This window comes from Pygocentrus nattereri, chromosome 10 (genome assembly GCF_015220715.1).
Source record: "Pygocentrus nattereri isolate fPygNat1 chromosome 10, fPygNat1.pri, whole genome shotgun sequence".
NCBI lineage: Eukaryota > Metazoa > Chordata > Actinopteri > Characiformes > Serrasalmidae > Pygocentrus > Pygocentrus nattereri.
The window spans coordinates 13,983,800-14,007,983 of NC_051220.1; the positions used below are offsets into that span (position 1 = coordinate 13,983,800).

General features: G+C 39.2%; 1 protein-coding gene across 2 annotated transcripts in view; it reads left to right on the top strand.

The window, feature by feature from the left end:
* Window positions 1-24,184, top strand: part of fut8a (fucosyltransferase 8a (alpha (1,6) fucosyltransferase)) — a 140,260-nt gene that overhangs the window by 15,186 nt on the left and 100,890 nt on the right. For both annotated transcript variants that reach the window (XM_017708791.2, XM_017708790.2), the window contains exon 2: window positions 20,449-20,513. The gene's annotated coding sequence lies outside the window, so the exon portion shown is untranslated. The remainder of the gene's footprint in view (window positions 1-20,448; window positions 20,514-24,184) is intronic.

A 24,184-nucleotide genomic window follows, 5' to 3' on the forward strand; every position in this document is an offset into this window, starting at 1 on the left:
TACTGACATGGCATGCAGAAGGTAAGGTAGTATTTGCTAACTTATTCATGCAAATGCTGATGTTAAGATTATTGATAACTTTATTTATAATAAATATAAATATAAATCAGTGGTGGGAATTGGACCTAAAAAGTTTTATTTTAAGAATAAATAACTTTCATTATTTATTATTTGCTCTTTAAAGAGCCAAGCTAGCATTTAAAAAGCTTACATTTTAAATCATCTGACTATTGAAATAACAACGTGAATCAAATAAAATGTTACTTTGATAGTGAGAGGCAACTATTTAGCAGAATGAGTCATGCATAACAATGCTGTGACATTTTGGTATAACAGCAGTTTTTAAAAACTTAACTGCTTCACATTTTTATATGACTTTTTTGTTTTATGTTGACAGAATAATCAATAAATTGGCTGATGCCTAATTTCGTGTTTGTGGTCCTGGCCAATTCCAAGATTCAAGATTTAAGGGTTTTATTGTCATATGCACAGCAGAACAGGCAGTTACACTGTACAATGAAATTCTTACTTTGCTGTTCCTCCATTCACCACATCTTAAGAGAATAAAAAAAGAAAATATAAGAATAACTCTAAAAAGCAAAAGTAAAAATGTACAGTATGAAAGTTGAAATAAAATTAAAGTTACACATGCGTATATGCAAATGTGTAAATATGTAGAGCAGCTGTTCATAAAGTGCATCAAGTAACAGATGTAAACAGTAAACAGTAGTGTTCTGTGCTGGTAATAGATGTAAACAGTGTTGTTCTAACAGCAGCAGTACAGTGTAGGTAAGGTGCAGTTATTGAGTGCAAGGTTAAACCAGTTCAGAATGGGAGAGGGGAAGAGGTAGTAAGTGAGGTATTCACCAGCCTGATGGCCTGGGAATAGAAACTGTTGGTCAGTCTTGTACTCCTGTGCATTAATAACTGTGTTGCCCATGTCTGTATCTGCCTTTTTACATTAGTGTACCATTGGTTTGACATGGTTTAGGACATGGTTGAAATAGCCTGCGTTAATTTTGACTAAAATGATTTATTAATTTGAATGCCTTGATTCACCCTCTTCTTCTTCTTCTTTCGGCTGCTCCCTTTAGGGGTCGCCACAGCGGATCATCTGCCTCCATCTTGCCCTAACCACTGCCTCCTCTACTTTTACATCAACCATATCCATGTCCACCTTCACTACATCCATAAACCTTCTCTGAGGTCTACCTCTTCTCCTTCTACCTGGCAGCTCCATCTCCAACATTCTTTGACCAATATATCCACTATTCCTCCTCAACACATGTCCAAACCATCTCAACCTGGCCTCTCTGGCTTTATCTCCAAACTGCTCCACCTTCACTGTCCCTCTGATTTGCTCATTTTTAATCCTGTCCATCCTTGTCACTCCCAACGAAAATCTCAGCATCTTCATCTCCGCCACCTCCAGCTCAGCCTCCTGTCTTTTAGACAGAGCCACAGTCTCCAAACCATACATCATAGCAGGACACATTACTCTCTTGTAAACCTTCCCTTTCACTCTTGCTGCTATCCTTCTGTCACACATCAGCCCTGACACCCATCTCCACCCACTCCATCCTGCCTGCACCTTCTTCTTCACCTGTTTTCTACACTGTCCATTGCTCTGGATGGTTGACCCAAGATATTTGAAGTCATCCACCTTTACGACCTCTACTCCTTGCATCTTCACCTTTCCACCTGCCTCCCTCTCATTCACACACATGTATTCTGTCTTGTCTCTACTGACCTTCATTCCTCTCCTCTCCAGTGCAAACCTCCACCTCTCCAGATTCTCTTCCACCTGCTCTCTACTCTCACCACAGATTACAATGTCATCTGCAAACATCATGGTCCATGGAGCCTCCTGCCTGACCTCATCTGTCAACCTTTCCATCACCATTGCAAACAAGAAGGGGCTCAAAGCTGATCCCTGATGTAACCCTACCTTCACCTTGAAACTATTTGTCACTCCAACTGCACACCTCACCACTGTCTCACTATCCTCATACATGTCCTGCACCACCCTAACATACTTTTCAGCTACACCTGACTTCCTCATACAGTACCACAGTTCCTGTCTTGGCACCCTATCATATGCCTTCTCTAGATCCACAAAGACACAATGTAGCTCCTTCTGACCTTCTCTGTAATTCTCTACCAACACTCTCAATGCAAAAATTGCATCTGTGGTACTCTTTCTGGGCATGAAACCAAACTGCAGCTCACTGATCTGAACCTCTCGCCTTAGCCTTGCTTCAACAACTCTTTCCCATACCTTCATGGTGTGGCTCATCAACTTTATACCTCTGTAGTTACTGCAGCTCTGCACATCACCCTTGTTCTTAAAAATGGGGACCAATACACTGCTTCTCCACTTATCAGGCATCCTCTCACTCTCCAGGATTTTGTTAAACAACCTGGTTAAAAAGTCCACTGCCTTCTCTCCTAAACATCTCCATACCTCCACAGGTATGTGGCAACTGCCTTTCCATTCTTCATCCTTTTTAAAGCTGCCCTCACTTCCACCTTACTAATTCTCTGCACTTCCTGATCCACTATCTCTCCCCCCGTTGTCCTCTCTCTCTCGTTTTCCTCATTCATTAGTTCTTCAAAGTACTCCTTCCATCTACTCAACACTCTCTGTTCACTCACTAGTACATTTCCCTCTCTATCCTTTATCAGCCTAACCTGCTGTACATCCTTTCCAGCTCTATCTCTCTGTTTAGCCAAACGATACAAGTCCTTGACCCAAATATCCAAATAGCATTTGCTGTGAGTTAGGATGCTCACAGCAAACGTTCAGCAACTGTTTGTTGCACACTTCTGTGATCAGAAATGTGAAGGGCCATGACACAATATCAGAGTCATAGTCAGAAGAATAAGGGACTGCATATCAGCGGACTATTTTCCTCAGAAGTGCACAAGTAAACTGCTCGGAATGCTGATTCTGTAATGGAGCCGGCAGTGCTAGTTTCTTGTGACACCTGCGATGGAGAGAGGGGATGCGGAGCTGAGGCATGCCACCCTGACTGTTTTTTCTCCTGTCATGTATCTTTGACTTCCTTTTTCTCCATTTTTCCATATGTTCCTCCCTCACCCCAGCTTTTTTCATCTCCGTGGAAATCAACTGGTTAGAGAGAAGAGATTATGGCTGTGGCTGGTTATTGAGTTTAGAAGCCATGGAGTCACATTTGCCATTGCTAGATAGAGAAAGAGTAAGGCACAGAAGCTCAGACTCTGCAAACATAATCTGATCAGTGGATTGGTGGACTTAATTTTGCTCTAATCCTGATAGCAATGAGTCAAGCCCCTTTATGTTAAGAAGGTGAAGGTTGTTGTAATTGTGAACAAATCCTGGATTGCCTCTAACGGGTGCTGCAAATAACAGTTCAGAGAGACATAATTCTGGCTAGAATTGATAGTGGTGGTAAATCTGCTTTTGTCTATTTAAGACACATTGCTTGTGTTATTGTTTACCACATGCACTTTTTGACTTGGTGCTGACCTCTGTATGTTGGCAGTTACAAGGGATTTCTTGGTTAGTAAGGCAAAGCAGACTGTAGACTTTAATCTACATCATTAGCTCAGAACAGAAGAATACTTTAGATCTTATCATGTTGCTATAAGCAGTTCCTGAAAACAGTGACTTGTATTTATGCCATAAACTCAGAACATGTAGTTGCCTGTCCAAGGTGACTCTCCTTTGCATGGTAGTTGTTCCTCTTGGGTTATCCTTCCCTCTGTACAAGTGGAGTTTGATAGTTTGTAATACAGTACACTAACTGCAACTATCAGATATTTTTAATTTTTAATGTTCTATTGAATATTATGGTAAATATCCAGATATTCTGTAAGGAAAAGAAAATATGAAAATATATTTTTCTGTAATGATAGGATGAAAAAAAGATTTTAAAAATTATTATTACTTGGGATGCACTGACATTTCGGCCACCGGAAAACCGAAAGAGGAAAAAAAAGCCTGAAAATTTTGTACCCAGGACAAAATAAGAGATTAAATAGGACTACAGCAAATTGAAATTTATAACCATTGTAAGTACATTTATTTTATGCAAACAGTTTTTATGTATTGTTCTATATTTTATTTGTTTTATCAGAATACGATTTTATAAATAATAAAAGTTTACTTTTACCTTCTTAATCTAATTACCTTATAGTTTTTGATGCTCTTTATAAAACAAATAATTTAATATGAGGTAATTATTTGTTACATGTATACCTATTTATGCATATTATTTTATTAATTCACTAGTAAATAGCAAAGTTCCATCCATTTACTTTGTTTTTTATTTGTGATTTTTTAATTAATATGTACTTTTAGAGAAAATTAAAATACTATGGTGCAGTCATAAAAAGACTTCATTTCACAAATTTCCAAAAAACTGGTAGAAGATTTCATTGGTAATTAATCATTGGTAGATGATTAATTCATACTGTGTTTTGATTAACGTTGTTTGTTGAAAAACACATGGCATGCTTGTGTACACAAGAGTAGCAGAAATGGCATAAAAACACATTTAAATGGCACTTAAATCGGGTCTTAGGTAAAATGTCAAAATGTTGTAGCTTACTGAGGACCAGATATCATTTGTGAATTTTAACATTCTTTGCTGTGATTTCCCATGTGGCCTTTGATGTGATATGATATGATGCACCTTTGCTGATTTCAGACAGCAAAAGCAGCATACACCCACCCAATCATGTGCAGCTTATCAACAGCTACCAGCGCACATACTGATTGGATACCAAGTGCACCAAGAGCCAGCAAATTCTCATTTATTTTTGATGCATACTAGCTAGCTAGCTAAGTAACATTTGGTCGCTCAGTGTGGCCAAGAAATTCCTTCTTTGAAAGTAAGAGTCCATTTGACTGACATATCCAAAAACTGCTGTGACATGCAGGCAGCTTGACTTGACCTGTATAGATACACTGTTATTGCGTGCTGCTGGTGGCTAACATGCATTTAGCTTCATAAACAAAAGTTTCCTTCTTATAAGACTCCAAAAATTGGTGCATAGAGCTGTATGATTTCCTAGAAACAGCAAAGGTAGAATTTTAGAATATTTCAGATATCAGATATCAGAATTTTAGAATATTTCAGATATCAGATTTATCAGATTTTATTGAATATTCTTGCAGCCATACAATACGCTGCATACTTCCAAAGTGTGATTAGCTACATGAAAAGTGTGAAAATAAAAAAATAAAGATTCCTGAATAGTTTTTGGTTTGTACATATGATTCTAGACATTTTGTGGAGGTTCTTTGAAATTTGAAAAAAATCTTCAGACTTGCATATCATTTACAAAAACAGTTCCTTAACTAACTAAATTATCCATTTAAGGATTCTTAAAGGAGCCAGAAGTGATAGAGAAAATTAAAAATTAAACAAAGCATTAAAGAGGCACAGTGCATTGTTTGGACTTGGTCTTGTTGGTCCAGACTAAGCAAGCCCTCCAGCCCTCTGCTGATTGGCATGGAAATTGGCATGTCTATCGATAGCCTCTGTGACAACTGCTGTCTTGAGCATTATATAAATAAATGTTTAAGTGGCAGTGCTGTGATTTTATGGCAGATTAGAATGATTAGAGGGTCTTTTGTTTTCATAAACTGGGACTTGGAGAAGTGGGAAAAATCATTTTTCAGGGCTTGGTGGTGCCCTGGAGGAAACACTGAAGAGGCAGTGACAGACAGACAGGTTTAGCAAAGCTGGCCTAGTGTACCCAACCATACTGACTCCAACCTGATAAATGGAAGCAAAGCCTTACCATGGTGCATTTGTTTTACCCAGTTTGTACATTGTTGACATTATGTAGTTGACCAGAACCATTAAGCATATATAATGAACCATTAAACATAGATAATGTGTCTAGCATGTTAGCTGATGTAAAATAACATGAGCAAGGCTGTGCTGGGAGTAAGCCTTTTGATAGGGATATTATTCTTCTGAATGACTCCATCTCCTTCCTCTTTGCCACAGTTCCTGCTTGCCTTGTTGCATAGACCACAACTAGTCTGCTGATCTTTAAAAGCACATGTGAACAGCAAAATAGGCAGGATCAAATATAATTCATTGAAGTTGATAAGGCACCCGTGTGCCTTTCCATTATCAGTCTGCCTCCTTTTTTTGTTGTTCAGCTATAGGCACAAACACGATTTATTTGCTCTGAAGAGTCCTGATCCCATTTCTCATTCCCACCATTAGAGATAGATCAGACTGTCAATGTACTGGTGCTGTGTACCTTTATCTACATCATTGATTCCACTTTCCTTTGTCCTCTCTTTTTTTATTTAACTGTTCTCCTAAGGTTTAGACTTTTGAAAGACATGCTATTTTCTGGTCTGTTCAGTCCTTAATGCTGGACGGGAAGGTCTGGCTCGCAATTAATGTTCCAGTTCATCCCAAATTGTCAAACCTTGTATTTATGGACCTCGCTTTGTGCACAGAGGCACAGGAAAAGTCCTTCCAAACTGCTGCCACAAAGCATATAACCCTGAAAAATAGCAATGGACCATTATCCCTCCTTGACCAAACTTTTGTGTTGGCATAACGTGTAGGTAGTGTTTCCTTGGTATCTGCCAAACCCTCAATCCATCAGACTGCCAGATAGTGTAGCGTGATTCATAACTTCAGAGAATACATTTCCACTGCTTCCAGTGACGATATGCTTTACACCACTCCAGCATTGTGCATTGTGATTCTAGGCTTGAATGCAGCTGCTTGACCATGGAAATACATTTCATGAAGCTCTCAACTCACAGTTCTTGCGCTAAGGTTGCTTCCAAAGGCAGTTTGTAGTAAGTGATGCAACAGAGGATTACCCATTTTTACACTCTTCACGTGTCAGTCACTTGCCAGCTCCGCTCTGTGTGATTGCTTTGTGGCTGTGCTGTTGTTCCTAGAGCATTGTTCCATTTCACAATTAAAGCACTTACAGTTGACTGGGGCAGATCTAGCAGGCAGAATTTCATACACTGACGTGTTAAAAGTGGAATGCTATGATAGCACCAAGTCACTGAGTTTTTTAGTATGATCCATTCTACTGTTTGGCATACAAGGATGATAAGTCACTTGCTGGAATACTGCAGTAAGCTATTAGATGATGTGGGCCAACTCTGTTCAGTATTAACCTTGGCCTTCACGAGTGACATTGGCAGCACACAGGTTTTGGAGCACATACAGCAATGAATCAGAGAAATTTCAACGAATCTCAGCAAAAAGGTGCCGTTGCCCATCAGTCTGGCAATGGACCATACAAAAGTCATTTTCAATGCTCTGCCATGCTACAGAACCTTATTCAGACACATACTGTGAAGTACGCACGCCAGTTGCTGTCCAGTCATGACAACAACCTGGCATCTGCTCACCAATTTCGTCTTGGCCAAAGTGTCACAGTATGTCACATTCAAGGGGAGAACAGATTGTTTTAATTAAAGAAAGTCACAAATTACAACTTTTATGTACTGGGCACATCCAACAAATATCCATTACAAATGTAAGTCAGTCTTTAATTTTGGCATAATAGCCGATCAGTAAACTCATATAAAATTGCAGTGTGTTATTTTTATTGTGAACCCAGGGTATACCATAATGCATTATTTCATGTTTGCTCTTTTGCTCATTGGTGTGCTAACAGCAGAGGTTTGATATGTCTGGAAGCATGGTAAGAGGAGGGCAAAAATAGGTTACCTAAAATTACAGTGCTTGCCATGCATTGTATAGCCATGTGGACTTCTGTCTTTCCCCATTCAATACTACAACTGTTGAAGCTGTTTTGTAGTCTGATGAGGTCATTTAAGCACCTTAAAGAGGCAAGGTTTGCAGGTTCTCATAGCAACCCAAAGGCAAGGTGGTGTACTAATATGGTATGTGCTCTGTTGACCTTTCAAAGTCAGATTTTTGCTAGACCTGTCTGAAGACCAGCAAAGAATAGCTTATATGATTGACTGACTGAATGCCCATGAGTTTCGAGGCATGTTATGTAGTGTAGGCAATGCCGTTCACTATACAAGGACCATAGTCAGTATCTTCTTCTTCTTCTTCTTTCAGCTGCTCCCTTTAGGGGTTGCCACAGCGGATCATCTGCCATTCATTGCCTCCTCTACTTTCACACCAACCATCTCCATGTCCACCTTCACTACATCCATAAACCTTCTCTGAGGTCTACCTCTTCTCCTTCTACCCAGCAGCTCCATCTCCAACATTCTTATATATCCACTATTCCTCCTCAACACATATCCAAACCATCTCAACTTGGCCTCTCTGGCTTTATCTCCAAACTGGTCCACCTTCACTGTCCCTCTGATCTGCTCATTTCTAATTTTGTCCATACTTGTCACTCCCAATGAAAATCTCAGCATCTTCATCTCCGCCACCTCCAGCTCAGCCTCCTGTCTTTTAGACAGAGCCACAGTCTCCAAACCATACATCATAGCAGGACGCACTACTGTCTTGTAAACCTTCCCTTTCACTCTTGCTGCTATCCTTCCTTCACACATCAGCCCTGACACCCATCTCGACCCACTCCATCGTGCCTGCACCCTCTTCCTCACCTATTTTTTGCACTGTCCATTGCTCTGGATAGTTGACCCAAGATATTTGAAGTCATCCATCTTCACCTTTCCACCTGCCTCCCTCTCATTCACACACATGTATTCTGTCTTGTCTCTACTGACCTTCATTCCTCTCCTCTCCAGTGCAAACCTCCACCTCTCCAGATTCTCTTCCACCTGCTCTCTACTCTCACCACAGATTACAATGTCACCGTAGTCAGTATAACATTGAAAACTAATGTATTTAGTAATTTCAGTGTGTATAATATTATAGTAATGTTCATTGTATTTATAGTAATTTTATTGTATTAATATCCCTAAAATGGAATGGAAACACAAAATGTAGTTGCAAAATGTAATTTCAACAATACATGACACCATTAAAGAGGGATGACAGTTCTTCCAATAATCCTACATATAAATCACATTCGGTAATTATTATTCTTTTTATATTTAGCTAGCTTGCTTTGTTTTGGGAATACATATGTACATCCAACTATAATTAGCGAGGTGTCTTTTAAGCTAGGCATTGCATTCTGGCTAAACAAGACTTACATAGTCTTGTTTTGACGATTATTTCGTCAAATATCGGGGGGTGGCACGACATTCTGTTCTTTTTTTTTTTTTTTTTTTTTTTTTTTAGCAGACACTGATTCATCTCAGAATATGAGCTGGCTTGTAGGTGGAAGTAGCCACAAGGCCATCTGTGATCTTTTGCTTATCCAGACTTGCACTCATGCACAGAGCTACCACTGCTGTTCTCTGCTTCATGTCTGGCAAAACCATTATGGTGAACTTCCTTTCAGTCAATGTGAAAGTCTCCAAATAACCAGCTTGAGTCCTGCTTGGAACCCTCTGAGAGCCAGCTGTCTGTCTGATTCTCTAAATCACAAACATAGGCTTTTATTTCGAGTCTCCTTGGTCACTGGCTTGGTTGTTTTTTGACTAAGCAGATTATATTTCTGTGCTCAGTATTTTGGTGCAGAATGTTTACTGTTTAAATACAGTGTGGAGTTTTGCAGTGTCTGAAATTTTCCCTAACGTGTTAAACAAATGGCAGCAAATGTTTTGAAAAATAACACACCTGTGAAAAATTCACTGATAAACTGATTTACTGAAGTAAAAACAGGGGTCAAATTTCTGATCAGGGCTTGGCTGTGCTAAGGTGAATTGAAAATACTTGGAATGTCACGATGGGGAAGGGTTTGGGGCATAACATGTTCTGGCAGTGTAAATTATTTACATTTGATTAGTTACTAGTGGAAATGTTTGAAAGTTTCCTTGGAAACCTCATCAGTCCAGTTCTGTTTCTGTCTGATGCTTTGAATTACAGTCTGAGTGGCTTACAATATGGCTCTGGGTGCTAAATCATGTAGCAGCACTGTGGAGCTCAGGGCTCACTGAACAACACCCACGGGTTAAAATTCAGAGGGATGTTAGTACTGCACACTCAATAACAGGAAGAATCAGTCACTGTAAGGCACTATTCTAAAGATAGCCTAACTGCAAATTACCTGGGCGTGTGGAGGCTTAAATATCTGACTAACCAGAGAGATCCTCTTAACCTAATAGCACCCTCGTTAATGTGATTAACAAAAGGGATAGAAATGAGTCCTACACTATGCGCATACAAGGATTAATATCTACACTCCGCTGAGTAATCTTACTACCTTGTCTTCTGCTGCCTCACTTGTGAAACAGAACTGCTGTAATATAGCAAGAAACAATAAAATATTTCTGTAATTACTGTATAGGGGTACCAGGATTTCTTGAATAAAATTGATTATTGGTTTAAAAAAAATCACTTGGCATTTTGCATGGTGAAAATGATCATTTTAAATAGCCGGTCTGGACTTCCTTAAAATAAGAAACAGATACATGCAGTTATATGCAATTGTTTTGCCACACTGTGTTTTAAATAACATTTTAATGAAGTCTTTTTTCCTTCATACTACATGTTCATGTTTTCTATTGAAGTATTTTGCAACCTCTGAAAGGCTTTGCGTGGTTTATTGTTGTACTGTTATGTACATTTTATTGACTGGCCTCGTAAAACACTCTTTACTCAATTTAGGGTCAAAATAGGTCTTGGCAATATGACCAGGATATTTATTGCTATCAGGATTCATTTTGATGTCACAGTATGTCACATCTTGCTTTCCTGAACATATTTTGAATAATATCAGTATCAGAACACTGAAAAACTGCATCTTTAATTAAAAAGAGAACATAATTGGTCCTCTTGAGCTGGATTTAGTACAGTAATACAATAGTCTGTAAAAGGTTAAAAATTTGTTGTATTCATAGTTTTTGTACTCATAGTATTTTTAAAATGTGGAAAGATGTGTGTTTTTTTTTTTTTTTTTGCCCAATCCAACTCATCAATTGTCAGACAAAAAAAGAAATATTGTGAAAATATCTTATTGGTTAGTGACATTGAATTTTTGACATGTTGGCCAGCTCTGTTTAAAGGAAGTGCTGGAAAAGGTCTTTAAGGAATGGCATAGAAGAGCCACTTTCGGTCACCTAAAGAACCATGTCTGAAAAACCCCTCTAATGATTTAAAAAGAACCTTCACATAATGTAAAGGTTCCATGCTAGTTTAATAGTGACATCACAAAATGATTAAATTCAAGACAAGCTGTTTTGTAGCTTAATTTCCTTATATGAACTATGTGGATTTTTGAATAGTTTTGAAAACTGTGTTAACATGCATGCTTTTTTTCCTCCACGATACAGTCCCTTTAAGTTTTTTTCTGGGGTGGTTCATTGTGAATTGTTCTCATTAGACTGCCTCACATTTCACAGCAAAATATTGTTGACCCTGTTTGTAAAGGACCTACTGTAAAAATGATTATCTAATCTTTGAATGCATTCTTAAGAAGTGATATTCTGGATGCAGAACGAATAGCAACCAAAGAATATCTACATGTGTGGAAGTGGAGCTAAAGAAAGCAGCACATATTCCAGTGTCCTCCCCCTCAGCTGTTTCACTTCTCTCCCCCATCACCCTGCTTGCTTTTCCTTGAGGGCATGTTTGTGCTTACCAACCAGTGATGATGATGCTGTTGTTGTATGTTTGTCTTTTTTTAGCAAGTAACAGGTCTTAAATCTCAGCTAATTAAAATGGCCCTGATTAAAAATAGCCAGCTGATTTACGTAATGACCCCAAGTCTCACTAGTGTGGGTGTTGGTTTAAAGATGAGAGTATAAGCAAGCCTAGCTCCAATGCTAGCTCCATGGATGAGTATGGGAGGCAGTTCTTGGGCAATATGATAAAAATATATCTAAAATACATCTATACGTAAAGACATGTTGATACTTATGCATACTCCAACTGTCCACTTCCTTAAGCACACCTCCTTGTATCTAAACTAATTTTCTACTTTATCAACTTCACTTTGTAGTTCTACAATCACAGATTTTAGTCTGCATGTTCTCTGTATAATTTGTTAGCCCCCTCTGCAAAGACTGTTATGCTGGAGGTAATGGATCAAATACAGCGGTGATACTGCAGTTTTTTAACACTGTGACCATTTGCTGTCCACTCTATTGGACACACCTTGTTGGTCCACCTGCAATATGATGTAAAGTCAAAATAACACACACTAACACGCCTCCACCATGTCAGTCTCCCTGCTGTGCCGTCTGGCACTCACTCTGTGGTAGTCCGTTCAGTGTCCTGACCATTGAACAACAGGATAAAAGGGGGAAATATTACATCATTTCATCATTTCTCATAAGTTTATATTTACCTTTTACACTTACTTACACCTGTTTCAGTCTTTATAGAAAAGGAAAGTCCATGGACTATTTAAATGAAAAAGTGTAGTTGTTCTGTTGTGCAGTTAGATTAACATTATTAAACAGTCATTTTTAAGATCTCACAGTTTGTTCCATTAAGTGTGTGTATGCAAAGTGTGTGTCTATGTGTATGATGTTTGGAGAACTGAGATTTCTCTCAAAATGAGGTGTTGTTTTGAGGACAGGGCTATTTCTGTCTAACCAGGGATTTCCTTTCTCCTGCCACTTCTCCTTTCTTCAGAGCTGAAATGCCGACATGTCTTTTCGGGGAGCCGCATTGTACTCTTTGCTTTTGGGAGTGTTCCTCAACCCTGCAGAATAAACACTCTGGAAATTTACACAGCTCATGTATGTGTGCAGTACTGTGCAGAGGTCAGAGACCACCCTTCATTTATATATACTATGAAGAAATTTGTAAATACATTACAAATAAGATAATTCACTTGCAAGTGAACGGCTTTGGAGAAAATTCAACTCCTAACTGCAGGACCTTGTAGACAACCAGAACTGTTACCACCAGATAAACAGTACTTAAAGCTTTCATCTTTTGAGAGGTAGAAGAAAATCAAGCTGGACTCTTGCTTCACACTTTAAATAAACCAGAAGTCAAGTCATGTCAAGAGGCTTTTGTCATTCCATCTATGTACAAGTACACAGTGGAGTGAAATTACGTTCCTCCAGGAACAACATGGTATAAAAGGTACAAAGTGCGAACAAAAAAAATTAAGCTAGTAATAATATAATAAATACGATAAATGAAACAGACAGGACAGTGCAGCACCGACACACTACACATTTCTGGACATGAGGTGGTGGAATAAGGTGCAGAGATATTTAACATGCTGTGATCTGTGAGCCACGAGTAAACACTATAAACATAGTGTTAGCACACTGTGATGTTCCAGATAGTGCAAATAGAACATCAAAAGAGGTGTGTGTGTAGAGTATGTGTGTGAGGAGGGGGCAGGAGTTAGTTCAGTCCTTGTGAGTTTAAAAACCTGATCGCTTGCGGAACAAAGCTGTTGCAGAGTCTGGCAGTGGTGGCACGGATGCTCCGGTAACTTCTGCCAGACGGTAGCAGTGGAAAAAAGTCTGTGTGAGGGATGGATGGGGTCGCCCACAATACTAGTGGATTTCTGGATACAATGTGTGGTGTAGATGTCCATGATGGAGGGGAGAGAGACCCCGATGATCTTCTCAGCTGTCCTCACTATACACTGTAGGGTCTTCTGATTCCCAAACCAAGTGATGATGCAGCTGCTCAGGATGCTCTCCGCAGTCCCCCTGTAGAACATGGTAAGGGTGGGAGGGGGGAGATGAGCCTTCTTCAGTCTCTGCCGGAAGTAGAGGCGCTGCTGGGCTCTCTTGGCTGTGGAGTTGGTGTTGAGGGACCAGGTGAGGTTATCTGTGATGTGGACACAGAGGAACTTGGTGCTCCTGACAATTTCTAGAGCATAGCCAGTGATGTTCAGTGGGGGGTGGTCATCTCGCACTCTTCGGAAGTCAACAACCATCTCCTCAGTTTTAACCGAAGAAAATAACGTTTTTCTGTCAATCCCTCCCCCTGTGAGAAGATAACTCAGTGTAATGGGTCTGAAAAGATGTTTAGCTGTTCAGAAGCTGTCACTGATGGAATTAAATAGACACACAAAGAAGAAAATTGAAAATCAATCAAAGAAGCTGCTGGTGTCCTCAGAACAAGTCCAGACTTCAAAATTATTGAATGTTCTTAGGATTATTTGGATCGTGAGAAGAAAAAAATGCATCTTGCTTCTAAGACTTTCTCAGTGTGGAAAAAAATTCCTGCTAATTTATTTTTAAAAAACTGAAAGCAAAATAATTCAAACTTTACTAAAGCCAAAGTGTGGGTATACTAAATGCTGAAAAAAATACATTTAATTGTTAAGCTATGTGCAGTTTTTTGTTTTCTGCTTTTTTGAAAAATTCAATGGCTGTTTTGCCTGGAAGTTAAAAAATGAAGGGAGGTCTATGACTTTTACACAGTTGTATGTATGAGCAGGGCTGCTGTGGTGGGTAGTACTGTCGCCTCACAGCAAGAAGGGTTCAGTTCCCTGGCCGGATGACCAGGGCCCTTTCTGTATAGAGTTCTCCCTGTGTCTGTGTGGGTTTCCTCTGGGTGCTTTGGTTTCCTCCCACTGTCCAAAGACATGCAGTCAGGCCAATTGGATGACAATCCGATGACAGCTGGGATAGGCTACACCCCCCGCAACCCTGAGGCAGAAGTGGCTTAGAAGGAGTGTGTGTGTGTATTTGTGAATGTGTGGATGTGCGAGTCCACATACACATGTGTGAGCTGCTGTGTAAGAAGAGGTGTCACACACAGGCCTGCCAGCTCCTTCCACTGCCTTTGACCTCTCAAGGCAAAGCAGCCATACATAAACACCATCTGTGCTGCTCCCCCTCTAAGGAGAGCCTGTGTGTGTTTTTGCACATGTAAAGTATGCCTGACAGAAGATGGGCACGGGGTGTACGGAATTGGACCAATATCTTAGGCCTTGGCTAAAAGTCTGAAAGAAAATTCAGTATATCACACATCATCACAAAGCAAATCATTTAGCTTGTATGAGCAGTTCTTACATACTACATTATACTGAATTATATTTAGTAGTTTACATTATATTTTTTCCAACTGTCGGTGTTCTGAGTGTTACAAAACTGACGTTACAAAATGTTCTATTGGCTGTTGTATGTGATTAAACAGTTCTACCACAGAGATCCCCAAAATTTACATAGTGCAACTTTTTATTACAGAGTGTAAATTTTGCTCATACAATTTCTCTGCACACTCTCTCTGTCTCTCCAGTAACGTTATAGCCTATAACTGCATTTAGAATAGCTACAGTTTGAAAAGTGAATGAAACTGAGGACCAGATTCCATGGATGATGGGAGAGATGTGTTGGAATTAGGCCTGCATGATATTGACATGGAGTGTAATGTTTAATATAACTGACAGATATCACGATGTGATGATAGAAGAAGCAATGAATTACTGTTAAAATAATGTGTCTTTAGCTGGCTGTAATTTAATTGAATTTACAACCATTTGTCACTGTGTTTGCACACTGGATTGTACGTAGTTTTAAAATGTTTTTCTTGCTTTTGGTTGAATGTTGTTGGGCACCATGTTCTTAGTTGGCCCAGGACCCTTTATTTTGAAATACTCTGGGGAGTGTAAGGTAGTAAGCCCAGCTGGCTAGCACCAAAAGAGGAGAGCCTGAGTTAGCCTGTTTGCTGTGTGTTTTCCCCTTTGCTTTTGCTTCTGCATGCTTTTGTGAGTTGTGAATGTCTGTGAGTTATGGGCCAACATATGAAGGTCTTCGAGAGTATGTTTTCTGGTTGGCCTTTTGACTAAATGGTTAAGTTTCTTGTCTCCTGCACGGGGAGTCCCGACACAGAGAAACAGTTTGTGCTGGTAATGTAATGATGTCTTTCTGGCGCTGTGCGTATGTGGTAATTAGAGCTGTTTTGTTGTTGCCCCCTTATGATGTGTTTATCATGGCGTCATTGCAGTAACAATAAAAATATGGTTCATCATGCAACCTTAGTTGGGTTGGTGGGAAAGTCACATCTTTCTCCTTGCTTATTAAGCTCACCGAAAAATGTGTTAAGGGGGAATTGCACTGATTTTTCTAAATGTTTGCATATACAGCAGTTGTACACCTGGAGCATTACAACAGCTTTAAACAAAGTCATTCACAGTGATTTCAAGTGAAATGGTTAATTGTAGAGAAACTTTATATAGATTTCTTTATGGTGGTGGCAATATAGGAACCAGTTTTATTGGTTGTCCAAACCATCAGTGAATGTTCAGTAATTATATGTTATTGATTCTGTTGATAATGGTGAAATAGTGGTAAATCTTAAAAATGTACCCCTCCACCATGAAAGTTTTAAGCCAAAAGCTTATTGCAAGACTATCATACAACAATGTCTCAGGCATCAGGCAAATATTCAGAACCATTTTATGTAATATTTTCTGTGAGGCAGCTTTTAGAGACCTTGTACATTTGGACATCTGTTTCCGGTCACATCCACTATGAACAATTTTGTCTCTGTAAGTTTCTCTAGAATGAAGCATTTCACATCGAGCCACTGTGAATAAATGTATTTGTATCTAAATGACAGAATTTTTGCAAAATACTAGAAATGTTACTTAAAACAAATTTTATAATAATTCATCGCTGTTTATGCAAACGGGTTTGGGTTTTAAATTTAGCAGTACCGGTTAAGCCAGTTCGGTTTGGATTGAGTGTCAAAGTTACAGGAATTAGTTGGGGTCGAACTTCAGTTGGGTTGTGCTCGAGGCCCTTGCAGACCTCTTATTCAAAATAAATGCTTGTTATTTAGATTCTATTCTCGTTGCTAATGTAGTTTAGCTACATGTAGTTTTTAAAACTTTAAGTCATTTATGTTTTTAATGATTGTATCATTGGTGGCATTAATTGCTTTCATGTTGCTCTCTTTCACCACACAGCATTGAGGACTTATGAGGGAAAAAAAATAATGCATTCTACTAAATATACCACACAACAAGAACTTTGACACCGAGCCCTGTTGTCCTCCTCTGCCCATATGCCTGAGGAAAGTGAGTTGGCAGCTGATGCCCACCGCACTGACAACAGCACAGCTGTGGCACCAAGCACATTCCCGGTGACCTTTCACCTCCCAGAGGGCATGTGCTTCACCTTTCTCCTTTATGCTGATGACTCATGGTTTCATAAAATGCTGAAAAGAAACTGCATGTAGCACAGTACAAGGAACTGTCTTGTAGAAACATTACATGGTTGGTCTGCATAACATAGACAGAGTACCACATTGTGATTGTAGGTCTGCATGTTTTATTTGCAATATGCCTTGCAGTAACTGTAAAGGTAAACCTTTAATTTGACATGGTAAAAGAGTCTTTTGACAGAAATGATTTCTTGGATGATGTGAATGACTTGATTCATCCAAACACCCACCATCAGTGTTGAGAGAATTGACCTATTCGTGCTCCACTCACAAACAATTTCTTTTGTAGCAGGTTTTACAGCTTTACATACATGAAAAATCAAGTACTGCCAAAAGATGCATTATTCATTTTGCGCAAGATTTATTTCTCATGCATGAAATGTCACACTAGGCTTATGCCAGAATCATTTTATTAGGATAACTATATGGAAAGTAATCGTGGTGAGTGCATAAGCTGGGTTTGGGTGGGAATCATTATTCGTCAATGACGAAGATCTGTTAAACTTTATACTTTTCACTTCTGCGTCCATTTCAGGTAGGCATGATACCTTCCCGCAGCACTGAAGGTGTTTAAAAGTCCAATTATGTTTACCTCTGGGAATATTGGTGTCCTGTAATGATTTGCTTGAAATAAGTCGATGAATGAACAACCTTATTTAAAACCTGCTGTAAAGTAGTTTTTTGCCATGGGGCTGTTACCCCTATTACTCAGCCCTCACGGAGCACAGGCCTAGGATAGATCAAGTGTTGTTCTTTTTTTTTTTCAATCACGCTGTCAAATTCTATGTAAGAGAGTATGGATTATTGGGCAGCTAGCTGCCTTCAGTTAGCGCAGTCTTGAACAAGGTATCTTGAGGTATCCACGTAAATTCATCATTGGCTGAAGGATGTCATCACTTGAGAAGGGTGTCATAGGATGTGTCCTGTATATCTGAGGCATCCTTTAGTTACAACGGCCAGGCTTTTGACCTGCTCTTTCAAGAACTGTACCGTTATTTACACCATCTTTCCAGATTATTCCCATAATGCGTCTGAGGTGAAGTGGTCGTGAAAAGTATTTCTTTGCTATTTTGGTCATGGTCTTCCAAGTTTTGCAAACATAATTAGCTGTTGCCCTGACTATAGACATGTAGAGCAAAGTCATTTGGGAGCTGCTGCTTTTTCCCTGTGCAGGTAGTAATTTCAGCTTTAATGTCACCATCCCACAAAATTGTAATGCCAAGATAAGCAAAACACTCGACATCCTGCATAGATTGGTTCTCTGTGTGATTGCTTTTGAATTCAGTCTTTTTAGGTCTTACTTGCATTGTTTTAGTTTTATTGTCATTGATTATCAGCTTGCCTTTAGCAGCATTGCTACTTAATGCTTCTGTCTTTGTTTGTATTGTTAGTGCATTATCTGTCAGTAAGTGATATTGTTTGCAAAGTCTTTTGTGTCGATTACACCACAGTATGCCAAAAGAGCTTTGTTACTGTAAAATCCAGTGGGATCATGAACAAGAGTGGTGATGATAATGCACTCTTGGCGTACACCTGTCTTGATATCAAATAATGCTGTTGTTGTCTTTGGATGGAGCATTTTGATTCTCTGTGTAGAGATTTGAAGAACACAGTAAATAATTTGGGTAGAGCTTACATCTGTACTGTGTTCCAAGCTTTCCAAGCATTGATTAGCTTTATGTAACTAAGGTCATTAAGAACGTAAACTGGTTTGTTGTAGAGAAACATACCAACTCAGGAACCTGGTGTCACAATGTCTACAAGACAAGTGTAGCTACTTTATTTGCCATCCGAAATAACCAGTAAACCTCCATGTCTTTTGCAATATATTCCTTACCATTTCATATAATAACTTTCGGTGAGATAGCTTTGCGAGATACTACAAAGTTTAGACATCTGGTTTCTGTCATAACTGCTATGAACAATCCTTACTTTGTCTAGAACGGTTTGTTTCAAATCAAACCTACTCTAAATGATTTTCTTTGCATCTTAACAATTTGCATGTAGAAATTTTTAAAAATTATTGTAATTCCCATATAAACTGGAAACTTAATGTGACATAGTGACCCTGACATAAATCTCATTCATCCTACTGAATTTTTGTGAATGTTCTGGACAGCTTGCCCAATCTTGCCTCAGCTGTTACAAGAGAGCACATTCGTTGGTGAAGCATGGATTCTTCAGTTGGTTCACAGCACACAATAAAAGATTTAGTAATAAGTTTTAAGAGCTTACATACAGCAAACCTTGGTGATATCACTGTTGTAAAGGTTACTATAGCAATAATTAACAATATACAACTTAACAATATATTGTGCAGTCTTATTATGTGCATAATATGTGATTTTCCAACTGATGTCATAACCTAAACATGAACACCAAACAACTGACAAAGGCACTTGAGCTAAGCTCATGACCAGAGGAACCTGCATAGGAGTGTGCTAACACCAGCCTATCATCATCTTCTCATGAATCGTTTGCCCTTTGCACAGACAGAAAGCCACACCTTCCTCCTCACAGTCCGAATCCGAGTCTACCTCTTGAGTTTCATAGGCGTGCCACTTCTGGATGTGGCCCTTTTAATAAAACATAAATAGCCTTGTATGTCTTTTTCAATAATAATGTGGGGAGAGGACTGGCAATCTGGTCTGTCTAGTCTCTCTTCTCCAGCAGGGGAGATGCCATGAAATATGGATCATTTTATTTTCCTGGCATGGAAGATGTGTGAGCCTCTCTGTGAAAAAAATGTAAATGATGATTTACAGTGCAATTTTGTTTGTTATGTTTTTTGTAAAGGAAATTGTATTTTATGAAATAAAGGCAATTATGAGTAAGTAATTTGATTTTTTTTTGTTTATTTTTAAAAAGCACAACTTAACAACTTATGCACCAACTTTTTGGTTAAGTTATATCATTAATGCAAGATCAAGGTGTACATGCAGGGCCTTCCCTCTGGGAGTGTGTCTGAATATGTATGTCAGTGATTTTGGGTTGGAGATTTGCTTAATGGCTTTCTATTATTGCTGACACCCCCATCTGTTCTTAACCTGGCCTAGTTGCCATGGTAGCGTGGGTTTGGGGAGTGTTTCCAAGCTATCAGGATTAGGGGATGGTGATAGGAAAGGGTGTTGCTTGTGCACGGTACCAAGCCAACATCTCTCTTCCCCTTCAGAACAATTTTAAAGTGTAGCATTGTACCCCACGAGTATACTTATGGCAAAGAAAAACAACCCAGTCAGAGAGTTTATGGGTTGCTGATGATTAAAAAGATGGAAAAATATTAGCCAGTGACATAAATGTGTTCTTTATTTTACAGGAGGAGGTAGACTCCTGGTGCCCCAGCTTTGTAACTGAAGCACAGTAAAGTAAAAGACACTCAAGGTAAGAGACAGTCAAAGAGCAGTCTTGGTGTGTGTGTATATGTATGTGTGTGTGTGTGTGTGTGTGTGTGTGTGTGTGTGTTTATGTAAGTGTGGGTGATGCAGCAAAAATATAATACTTGAAGACATTTTCACAATACGCAATATCATTCTGTTTTGTTTTTCTGGGGATTGAGGACAAATTATGCCAACAAAACAGCAGTGCTGCAAGGTGGTGCCATATGGCACCTCCTTTATTTTGATTTTTTACCTGACTTCAATATAAGTCACTTTTTGATTATTTTCTGATTATTTCTGAAGGCCTTATGGGTAAAACATATGTGTGTTTATGCTTCTGGGGTCAAGGACATTTTCTTTATCTTCTTCAATTTGAGAGAAGCATCCGAATGCTCTGTTATCTTCGTTGCTACTTTTAAAAAAACACTGCAACTTCAGTGGTTTTAAACTCTCTGCACGCCATTTCACATGTGTGTCCCATGAAGACTGCATGAAGAACAAAGGGTTTCCAGCGTGATGGTCAGTCCTTAGTGAGTATCCTTCGGGTGTCAGTGTCAGACGGACACACAAATGTACCAATTAGGGTGAGAGACAGCCATAGTTCATAGCCTCAGAACTCCACTATGTAAGTCACATACAATCTCGCAATAAGATTCAGGAAATGTTTGAACCATATTTCTGTGATGTATTATCACAAAGGTAGAGAAATATATATATAGAAACATTGAATTTGACACATGGGCATGTTTGTGCACCCCTAAGGGTTAATATCCCAAAAAAATGCCATATGCCGTCTTGCTGCATGCTTCTTACTCATCGAATTTTTTTCTTTTCATAAAGCCAGTTTAGATGCGATGGGTGCTATACAAACAAATAATATGTAATTGGACCATATGGCAACAGCATGTGATGCAATGCACACTTGGACTGCAGTGCACACTTAAGAATACACTACCTTTGCACACATTGGAAAAAACAAATGACAAAATCAAATAATTGTAAAAAATATAATAATAACATATGGTAATAGTGTAATGGGCTGCCTGCTACTATGCAGTTTATGGAAATATTAAACACTGTTTTTCAGGGTATCTTTAGTTGTTCAGTGTTCTGATGATACCATAATTTATCAAAATAACAATAACACATGATCATAATCCCCACTCTTATATATAATCATTCATTCAGCATGGGAGCAGTGAGGTGGATGAGTGTTTGTTAATGCCCCTCTGTACCTGTACAAATGTCTTCCAAATGTCTGGGCTATGTGAGCAGCTGAAACTGAGTCAGACTGCTGCCCCTGTGAGCTCAGAGCCATCAGAAGAGAATGCCAGACACAGGCCCAGTCTCTCTCTCTCTCTCTCTCTCTCTCTCTCTCTCTCTCTCTCTCTCTCTCTCCCGTGCTCAGTCTCTCTCTGTCTCTCTCTCTCTTACTCACTCACTTACTGTCTTTCAGTCATCCTTCCCCTGTTCTCTTAAATGTGTCTCAGACATCTTTCATCAGGCTAACTAGAGCGTGACAGCAGCCACATGAACTCCCCTTATAACCCCCTATCCTTAATCTCTCTCTCTCTCTCTCTCTCTCTCTCTCTCTCTCCCTCTCTCTCTCTCTATCCCTGTCTATCTTGCTACTGTCAAAGCAGGGTGTTGGTGCAAACCAATCACAAGAGGCAGTCCAAACAGTTGTGTATGAGTGCTACCAGCCCTTAACTAGTCAGTGATAAAGACTAATCGTAAATCCAGCAGTGCTGCCTGTTTTATTTATGAGCCTCACACTACCCCATTTTCTTACTGTCCTTCTAAACGCAGGCAGTGTTGATAATCACAATATTTTCCAGTTATATAAGATTATCATGGCATCACGTGATATTTTTGTATTAATAGGGTTAATAAGCCAAATTTAGTTGCAGCATAATATGACTATAAAATCTAATGTGGAAAATAATCAGTCAGCTTAAATAATTGATATCGTCTCAAGTAATTAGCCTAGTAGTGAATTGAAAGTGGGTGTGTTTTATTGAATGCTCTTTGACTGATCACTAGTATGCTAACTTGTAGCTAGTGTGTTAGCTTAGGACTAACATAAACCTGTGGATAAAATGTTAGAATGGAACACTATGAAACATAGCTTGTATTTCAGATGTTGTACTAATGTAAAATGATGACATTGTAAGCTACTTTGATTATTGAGTTTGGATGTTTTGACTATAACCATTATTAACAGGTGTATAAAATCAAGCACAATGCCATGCAGTCTACATAGATGGACATTGGCGTCAGTCATACCAAAGAGCTCAGTGACTTGACGTGGCACGGTCATACAATGTCACTTTTGCCTGAAGTCAGTTTGTGGAATTTCTGCCTGGTAGGCTGTACTTCATCACAGGGTGTACTCAAAGGGGTCAAGGTCAGGGCTCTGTGCAGGCCACTGGAGCTCCTGCACAGAACCCAGACCTCGACCCCTTTGAGTACAGCCAGTGATGTGGCAACAATGCAGAGCATAAAATCATGGAAAAATGGACCAACAGCTCACATTAACCATCAGAATGGGGAAAAATGTGATTTTGACAGCCGCATGATTGTTGGTGCCAGACGGACTGGTTTAAGTATTTTTATAACTGCTGATCTTCTAAGATTTTCTCATACAACAGTCTCTAGTATTTACTGAGAATGGTGCAATAAAGAAAAAATACATCCATTGAGCAACTGTTCAAATGTATGGCATATCTTGATCATGAAATATCTTCTTAATGACAGAGATCAACAGAGAATGGCTAGTTTGAGGTGACAGTAAGGCACAGTAACTCAGATAATGGCTCTGTACAATCGTGGTGAGAAGAAAAGTATTTCAGAATGCTCAACACATCGATCCTTGAGGCAGATTGCCTACAACAGCAGAAGACTTAACTTGGGTTCCGCTTCTGTCAGAAAGCTGCAGTAGGTACAGGCTCACTGATAATTGATAGTGAAGCCTGGTCTGAAGTCTTGATTTCTGCATGATCACCTGGATGATAGAGTCAGGATTTAGTGACAACAGAATGAATCCAACCGTGCAATCTTTCATGGCCACAATTTGTCCATCTTCTGTTGGCTACTTTGAACATGATGATGCACACAAAGCAAGAGTCGTCTCAAACTGGCTTTATGTAACACGACCATGTTCATTGTTCTTCATTGGCCTTCCAAGTCACAGATCTGAATCCAACAGAATGCCTTGGGAATGTGGTAGAACCATAGATTTGTAACATTAATCAGAATGAAAGTGAATAAAAAAAAAATCTGCAGGGATTGCATCATGCAATCATGTTAACATGGACCAGGATCTCAAAGGAATGTTTCCAACATTTTGTGCAATCCATGCAACGAAGACTTTAAGGCTGTTTAAAAGTAAAACCATACCCATTATTGGTAGAGTGTTTCACAGAGTGCTCGGTAAGGGTAGGTGTGATGATTGTGTCCACATACTTTTGGCAGGAAAGTGTAGCTCTCACATCTATAAACCAGTTTGAGCTGCTTTTGCAGATGCTAGCATGATGTGTCATATTTTCTTTTTGACGTTTGTGAAAAAGTAGTTGCTGAGACATAGGCAATCAGACATCTTGGTTGTTGCCATGTCAGAGCCAGAGACAGCAGTGATTAGATGAGTGAGTTTATATTGCCTGTAAAAGTTAGCTG